Genomic DNA, 9,453 nt, shown 5'->3' on the forward strand with positions numbered 1-9,453 from the left:
CCTCATTGTGCTTTTGATTTGCATTTCCCTGATTGCTAGTGACCTTGAACATTTTTTCATGTGCCTGTTGGCCATTTGGATTTCCTCTTTTCAAAAATGTCTATTGAAGTCCTTGGCCCATCTCTTAAGTGGGTTGTTGGTTTTGTTGTTGTGGAGTTTCTTGATCTCTTTGTAGATTCTGGTTATTAACCCTTTATCTGTTGCATAGTTTGCAAATATTTTTTCCCATTCTGTCGGTTGTCTCTTCACTCTCCTGACTGTTTCTTTTGCAGTACAGAAACTTCTCAATTTGATGCAATCCCAATAGTTGATTTTGGCTTTGACTGTCTGTGCCTCCCGGGTCTTTTCCAGAAATTCTTTCCTGTGCCAATATCTTGAAGGGTTTCTCCAATGTTCTCTAATAACTTAATGGTGTCAGGACGTAGATTTAGGTCTTTAATCCACATTGAGTGGATTTTTGTGTAAGGTGTAAGGTAGGGGTCTTGCTTCATGCTTCTGCACGTGGAAATCCAGTTTTCCCAGCACCATTTATTGAATAGACTGTCCTTGCTCCAGGAATTAGTTTTAGATCCTTGATCAAATATAAGTTGGCTGTAGATGTTTGGATTGATTTCTGGTGTTTCAATTCTGTTCCATTGGTCTATCCATCTGTTTCTGTACCAGTACCATGCTGTTTTGATTACAACTGCCCTGTAGTATGTCCTGAAGTCTGGTATTGTGATGCCTCCGGCTTTGTTTTTGTTGTACAAGATTGCTTTAGCAATTCGAGGTCTCTTGTGCCTCCATATGAATTTCAGCATCATTTTTTCTAGATCTGCGAAGAATGTCTTTGGTATCTTGATTGGGATTGCATTGAATCTATAAATTGCTTTTGGGAGAATGGACATTTTGATGATGTTGATTCTTCCAATCCATGAGCATGGAAGATTTTTCTATTTTTTGGTATCCTCTTCTATTTCTTTCTTTAAGGTTTTGTAATTTTCATCGTAGAGATCTTTAACGTCCTTGGTTAAGTGTATTCCAAGGTATTTGATTGTTTTTGTAGCTATTGTGAATGGGATTGATCTTAGCAGTTCTTTCTCAGTCATGGCATTGCTTGTGTATACAAAGGCTGTTGATTTTTGTGCATTGATTTTATATCCTGCCACTTTGCCAAACTCCTCTATGAGTTCCAATAGTCTCTTAGTAGAGTTCTTTGGATCCTCTAAGTACAGAATCATATCGTCTGCAAAGAGGGATAGTTTGACTTCTTCCTTCTTGATTTGTATTCCTTTGATTTCTTTTTCTTGTCTGATGGCTCTGGCTAAAACTTCCAGAACTATGTTAAATAGCAGTGGTGAGAGTGGGCATCCCTGCCTGGTGCCAGATTTCAGTGGAAATGCTTCCAACTTTTCCCCATTCAATAGGATGCTGGCTGTGGGTTTTTTATAAATTGCTTTGATTATATTGAGGAATGTTCCTTCTATACCCAATTTGCTTAGAGTTTTCATCATGAAAGGGTGTTGAATTTTATCAAATGCTTTCTCTGCATCAATTGAGATAATCATATGGTTTTTCTTCTGCAGTCTGTTAATGTGGTGAATCACATTGATTGATTTGCGAATGTTGAACCATCCCTGCATACCAGGGATGAATCCCACTTGGTCTGGGTGGATGATTTTCCTGATGTGTTGTTGTATTCTATTGGCCAGAATTTTATTGAGGATTTTTGCGTCTATGTTCATCAGGGATATTGGTCTGTAATTTTCTTTCAGTGCTGCATCTTTCTCTGGCTTAGGGATTAAGGTGATGCTGGCTTCATAGAAAGAATTTGGGAGGATTCCCTCTTTTTCGATTGTTCTGAATAGTTTGAGAAGAAATGGGATTAGTTCTTCTTTAAATGTCTGGTAGAATTCAGCAGTGAATCCAGCTGGTCCTGGGCTTTTCTTTGTTGGGAGGGCCTTTATTACTGTTTCAATTTCTGTTTCAGTTATGGGTCTATTTAGGTTTTCGATGTCTTCATGGTTCAATTTTGGTAGATTGCATGTGTCCAGGAATCTATCCATTTCTGATAGGTTTTCCTGTTTGCTGGCATACAGGTCCTTGTAGTAATTTCTGATGATTCTTTTTATTTCTGTGGTGTCTGTTGTTACGTTTCCTTTTTCATCTCTGATTTTATTGATTTGGGTCTTTTCTCTTCTTTTTTTAGTTAGTTGGGCCAATGGGGTGTCAATTTTGTTTATTTTTTCAAAAAACCAGCTTCTCGCTTGGCTGATTTTTTGTAATGTTTTTTTGGATTCAATCCTGTTAATTTCTTCTCTGGTTTTAATTATTTCTCTTCTCCTACTAGATTTGGGTTTGGTTTGCTGCAGTTTTTCTAGGTCCTTGAGGTGCGCTGAAAGCTCATTTATTTGGTACCTTTCCAATTTCTTGGTATAGGCACCTATTGCTATAAATTTGCCTCTCAATACTGCTTTTGCTGTATCCCATAAGTTTTGATATGTTGTGTTGTTGTCTTCATTTACTTCCAGAAAGTTTTTGATTTCTCTTTTGATTTCTTGAATGACCCAGTGTTCATTCAGGAGCATGTTGTTCAGTCTCCATGTGTTTGCATACTTTCTGGGGTTTCCTGAGTTGCTAATTTCCAGCTTCATCCCGCTGTGGTCTGAGAAGCTGCATGGTATGATTCTAATTCTTTTAAATTTGCTGGGACTTGCTTTATGGCCTAGTATGTGATCAATCCTAGAGAGGGTTCCATGCGCTGCTGAGAAGAATGTGAAGTCTGTAGATGTAGGGTTGAAAGTTCTGTAGATATCTGTTAGATCCATTTGGGCAATAGTGTCAATTAAATCTGCTGTTTCCTTGTTGATCTTCTGTCCGGATGATCTGTCTATTTCTGAGAGTGGAGTATTGAAGTCCCCCAGTACTATTGTATTGGAATCTAAATCTCCCTTTAAGTCCCTTAACATATCTTTTAAATAGACCGGTGCCCTGTAATTAGGTGCATATACATTTATAATAGTTACATCTTCCTGTTGAATTGAACCCTTCATCATTATATAGTGTCCCTCTTTGTCTCTCTTAACAGTTATTGTATTAAAGTTTATTTTGTCTGATATTAATATGGCTACACCTGCTTTTTTTTGGTTTCTGTTGGCATGGAATATCTTTTTCCAACCTTTCACTTTCAGTCTGCATGCATCTTTGTTAGAGAGATGTGTTTCTTGCAGGCAACAAATAGTTGGGTTGTGTTCTGTGAGCCAGTCAGCCAAACGGTGTCTTTTAACTGAAGAATTCAGACCATTAATGTTCAATGTGACTATTGATACGTAGTGACTTTGCCCTGCCATTTTCCCGGAAATATTTTCTAGTATATGCTTTGAGCTTCCCATGCTCTTTTACTGGTAGGTGTTCTTCCTTTCCCTTCTTTCATATTGATGGCCGTGTTTCTGTGTTTCTGAGTGTAGCACATCTTTAAGTATCTTTTGCAGGGCCGGACGAGTGGCCACAAAGTCTTTCAATTTCTGTTTGCTATGAAAGGTCTTTATTTCACCTTCATTCACAAATGAGAGCTTGGCAGGATATAATATTCTGGGCTGGCAATTTTTCTCTCTTAGCACCTGTGCTATGTCTCGCCATTCCCTCCTAGCTTGTAGGGTTTCTGATGAGAAGTCAGCTGTGAGTCTGATTGGAGATCCTCTGAGAGTAATCTGACGTTTCTCTCTTGCACATTTTAGGATCTTTTCTTTATGTTTCACTGTGGTAAGTTTAATTACCACGTGTCGTGGTGAGGATCTCTTTTGGTCATGTTTATTGGGGGTTCTATGAGCTTCCTGTACTAGGATATCTCTGTCCTTCTCCAAACCTGGAAAGTTCTCTGCTAGTATCTCACTAAAAAGGCCTTCCAATCCTTTCTCTCTCTCCATGCCTTCAGGAACTCCTAGAACTCGAATGTTGGTTTTTTTAATAGTATCCTGTAGATTCCCAACAATATTTTTTAGGTTTCTAATTTCCTCTTCTTTTCTTTGGTTTGACTGTATGTTTTCCTGTGCTCTATCTTCTAAGTCCGATATTCTCTCTTCTGCTTCACCCATTCTGTTTTTAAGGCTTTCTAATGTATTTGTCATTTGATCTATTGAGCTCTTCATTTCATTTTGATTTCTCTTCACTATAACACTTTCCTGTTCTACTAGTTTCTGAGTTTCATTTTGACTCTTCCTTAAAATTTCATTTTCACGAGAGAGATTTTCAATCTTGTCCATTAAGGATTTCTGTAGTTCAAGGATTTGCTTTTGAAAACTTCTAAATGTTCTTATCATAAATTTTTTGAAATCCGTATCTTGCATTTCTTCTATCTCATCATCTTCATACTCTTGGCTTGGGTGTTTTGCTTATTTGGAGGCATCATAGTGTCATCGTTGATCTTGCTCCCTCTATTTCTGTGTTTGTTACTCGGCATAGTTAATTCTTCCTGCGTCACTGTGCGTTTTTTTTTTTTTTTTTATACTGTGTCCGTGTTAAGTGGACTGCCTGCTGTTGGAGGAGCCTTGGAGGCTTGAGATGGGTGCGGCCTGAGAGCTCTGCCTGGTTCTTCCTCCCCTTCCAGCGCCGATGTGTGGACTCGGAGCCCTGAGCGTCCCAAGTCTCCCCGCTGTTGTCTGTGTGGCGTGCACTCCCCTTGGAGCACTGGCGTGCTGACCCTGGGGCTTCTGCGGCTGGGTCCCGCGACTTGGCTTCCACGCGGTGGGCGACCTTGTTCTCCCAGTAGGTCCTCCGATTCAGGATTCCCGTGCAATTTTTTCCTGGTTCTTTTTTTCTGCGGCTACCGTAACTCCCCTTTTATTAAACTAAATTTTCCCGGACTATCGGTGCGCGCCCTCACTATTCCGCCATCTTGGCTCCGCCTCAGATTCATCTATTTTCTACCTGCAAGGAATTCACCTCAAAGCAAAGACACACACAGACTGAAAGTTGAAGGATGGAAAAAGTTATGCCGTGCTAGCAGAAAGCAAATGAACAGTAGCCATTCTAATATGACAAAATGGACTTTAACACAAAAACTGTTAATAGAGACAAAAAATGGCAATATGAGATGATTAAGGGATCAATTCAATAGGAAGATGTGACTATAGTAAATGTGTAGGCACCTGGAAATTTAAAACAATTGCTAATTGATTTAAAGGGAGACATAGACTCCAAAACAATAACAAGAGACTGCAACACCCCAGTTTTATTAATGGAAAGATCAACTAAACAAAAAAATCAACAAATAAGCACTACACTAATTGATATCTACAGAACAATTCACCTAACAGTTGCAGAATACACATTCTTTTCGTGAGTGCATAGAAATTTCTTTTCATAGACAATATGTTAGGCCAAAAAAAAAAAAAAACAAATCTCAATAAATTCAAACAACGTAGATCATACCACATATCTTTTCTAAATACAATGGAATGAAGCTGGAAAATTAAAAACTTAAGAAACTCTAGAAAATATGCAAAAATATGGAGACTGAACAATATGCTCCAGAATGAACGGTGGATCATAGAAGAAATCAAAAGGGAAATTTAAAAATTCCTATAAATGAATGAAGATAACAACACAACATGCCAAAACTTACATGTTACAGCAATAGCAGCATTAAGAGGGAAGTTTATGGTAATCAAGAAACTGGAAAAGCATCAATAATATGACCTAACAATGAATCTTAAGGACTTAGAAAAACAAGAACAAATCTAACCCACAATTAGTAGGAAGCAAGAAATTATTAAAATTGAAGAGGAAATAAGCAAAATTGAAACAAAAAAGATGTAGAAGATAAACAAAATGAAGAGCTGTTTTGGAAAAAATAAACAAAATTAACACATCATTGGCCCAACTAACCAAAAAGGAAGAGAACACCAAATTAATCAAATGACAGATGAAAAAGATGATGTTACAACAGATGCAACAGAAATAAAAAGAATCATCAGGAATTACTACAAGCAGCTATATGGCAACAAATTGGAAAGTCTAGATGAAATGAATAGATTCTTAGACACATACAATCTACCGAAATTGAGTCATGAATACATAGAAAACCTAAATAGGCCAACAACCTAGAAATGTATAGGACTAGATTATTTTTACTATCATTATTATTATTGAATCAGTAATAAAGACCCTCCCAACCAAGAAATATCTAGGACTGGATGACTTCACTGATGGAATCTTTCAAACTTTTAAAGATTAACTAATATCAATTCTTCTCATATTATTCAAACTGATTGAAAGGGAGGGAATCCTCCTAAACTCCTTCAATGAGGCCAGTGTCACCTTTCTTTCAAAACCAGAAGAAGATAAAGAAAGAAAGAAATATAGACCAATACCCCAATGATATTTGCAAAAATCCTCAGCAAAACACTAGTAACCAAATCCAACAGCACATCAGAAAGATCATTTACCCAGACAAGTGGTATTTGTCATTGGCATGCAGGGATGGATCAACGTATGCAAATCAACAAATGTGATACAAAATAGTAACAAATAGAAAAATAAAATCCATATGATTATCTCAATAAATACAGAGAAAATATTTGATAAAATACAACATATGTTCACTATAAAAATCTTAAGCAAGTTGGGTATGGAAGGAAAATTCCTTCACACAATCAAGACAATACATAACATCAAAAATCAAAAGCCCTTGTATACACAAACAATGCTGTGGCTGAGACAGAAATCATAAGATCAGTACAATTCACAGCAGCTACAAAACATTTAAATATCAAGAATGGGAAAGATTTCTACAATGAAAATTATAAAACATTGAAGAATGAAATAGAGGACACAAAAAAATGGAAAAGTCTCCCACCTTTATGGATTGGAAGAATATCATTAAAATTTACATAATACCCAAAGCAATTTACAGATTCAATGCAATCCTAATCAAAGCATCAATGATATTCTTCTTCTGAGATCCAGAAAAAAAAAAATGATGCTAAAGTTCATATGGAAACACAAGAGACCCTGAATAGCTAAAGCAATCTTAAATCACAAAAGCAAAACCAGAGGCATTACATACCATATTTCAAGATATTCTACAGAATAGCCTGATATTGACAGATAAATGATCATGCAGACCAATGTAACAGAATAGAAACCCCAGAAGTTAATCCACGTATCTACAACCAACTAATCTTTGACCAAACAGCTAAAATCAATCCCTGTAGAAAGGATAGTTTTTCCAACAAGTGATGCTGGTAAAATTGGCTCTTCAAGTGCGAGAACATGAAACAAGACCCCTATCTTACACCTAATACAAAAATCAGCTGAAAATATATCAAAATTCCAAATCTATGACCTGAAACCATCAAATTACTAGAAAAAAAAAAAAAAAAACAGGAAAACTCTACAAGACATTGGCATAGGCAAAGATTTCTAGGTAAAGTCTCCAGAAGCACAGGCAATCAAAGCAAAAATAGACAAATGATATTACATGAAACTAAGAAGTTTCTGCTCTGCAAAGGAAGCATTCAGCAAAGTAAGTGAAGAAGCAACCGACAGAATGGGAGAAAATATTTGCAGACTATGCAACTGATAATTAATTATCTAGGATCTGTAAAGAGCTCAAGAAACTCAACAACAATGAAACAATCTAGTTAAGAAGGCAAAGTAGACGCAGGAGCATGAGCAGCGGTGGGTGGTCGCCTCAGCTCGCTGCCTAGAGATGTTCGCCAGCATGGCGCTGCTTCTCCCCGTGGCCAGACTAGCCATTGACTCTGACGTTGTGGAACTCACAGACGAGAACTTCTAGAGTCGCATCACTGACACGGGCTCTGCTGGCTCATGCTCATCAAGTTCTTCACCCCTCCGGTGTGGACACTGCAAGAGGCTTGCCCCTGATTACAAAGCTGCGGCTACTAGATTAAAAGGGAGAGTCCCACTAGCAAAGGTTGATTGCCTGCCAACACAAACACCTGTAACAAGTATGGCGCTGGTGGATATCTGACACTGAAGATATTTAGAGATGGTGAAGAAGCAGGTGTTTATGATGGGCCTAGGACTGCAGATGAAATTGTAAAGCACTTGAAGAAGCAGGCAGGACCAGTTTCAGTGCCTCTAGGGACTGAGGAAGATTTTAAGAAGTTCATTAATGCTAAAGATGTCTCTGTGGTGGGTTCTTTAAGAATTTATTCAGTGAAGCTCACTCTGAGTTCCTAAAAGCAGCCAGCAACTTGAGGGATAAGTACCGACTTGCACACACCAATGCTGAGTCTCTGGTGAAGGAGTGTGACGATGATGGAAAAAATATCACCTAATTTCATCCCTTACATCTGAATAACGAGTTTAAGGACAAAACTGTGGCATATACATAAGAGAAGATGACTACTGGCAAGATTAAAAAGTTTATCCAGGAAAACATTTTTGTTCTGTCCTCACGACAGAAGACAATAAAGATTTGATGCAAGGCATGGATTTACTTATAGCTTACAATGATGTGGAGTATGAAAAGAATGCTAAAGGGTCTAACTACTGCAGAAACAGAGTAATGATGTGGCAAAGAACTTCCTGGATGCTGGACACAAACAGTTTTGTTATAGCTAGGCGTAAAACCTTTAGCCATGAACTTTCTGATTTTGGCTTGGAAGGCAGTACTGGAGAGGTTGTTGTTGTTGCTATCAGAACTGCTATAAAGGAGAGAAGTTTGTCATGCAGGAGGAATTCTTGTGTGATGGCAAGGCTCTTGAGAGGTTCCTGCAGGATTCTTCAATGGCTATCTGAAGAGACACCCGAAATCTGAGCCCATCCCACAGAGCAATGTTGGGCCTGTAAAGGTTGTGATATCAGAGAATTTTGATGAAATAGTGAATAATGAAAATAAAGGTGTCCTGATTGAGCTTTATGCCCCTTGGTGCAGTCACTGTAAGAATCTGGAGCCCAAGTATGAAGAACTGGGAGAGAAGCTAGCAAAGACACAAATATTGTCATTGACAAGAAGGATGCCACAGCCAATGACTTGCCTTCTCCGTGTGAATTCAGAGGTTTCCTACCATCTACTTCTCTACAGCCAACAAGAAGCTAAGTCCAAAGAAATATGAAGGTGGCCATGAATTAAGTGATTTTATTAGCTATCCACAGTGAGAGGCTACAAATCACCCTATAATTCAAGATGAAAGACCCAAGAAGAAGGAGAAGGCACAGGAGGATCTTTAAAGCAGCAGCCAAATACACCACTTTGTAAAAAGACTCTTCTACTAGGCATGGGCAAATTACTGGGGAGGACTGGGACCAAAGTGGGATTATTGCCTCTCGAGGCTGACTGTTTCTTAGCTGCACTGTTTATGAAAATACCAGGACCAGTTCATGCTTGTGGTTTTGGGGAAAATTAATTTGTGTTGGGGAGAATGTTGTGGGGGGTGGGGGGAATTGAGCTGGGGGGTTATTTTCTAAATTTTTTTGTACATTTGGAACAGTGACAATAAATAAGCC

At 38.2% G+C, this 9,453-nt stretch overlaps 1 pseudogene; it reads left to right on the forward strand.

The window, feature by feature from the left end:
• Positions 1-7,702: 7,702 nt before the first annotated feature.
• On the forward strand, positions 7,703-9,177 carry LOC100357151 (protein disulfide-isomerase A3 pseudogene; annotated as a pseudogene).
• The last annotated feature ends 276 nt before the right edge of the window (positions 9,178-9,453 follow it).

Source organism: Oryctolagus cuniculus, chromosome 4 (assembly GCF_051225735.1).
Source record: "Oryctolagus cuniculus isolate XC-2025 breed Fujian yellow rabbit chromosome 4, ASM5122573v1, whole genome shotgun sequence".
NCBI lineage: Eukaryota > Metazoa > Chordata > Mammalia > Lagomorpha > Leporidae > Oryctolagus > Oryctolagus cuniculus.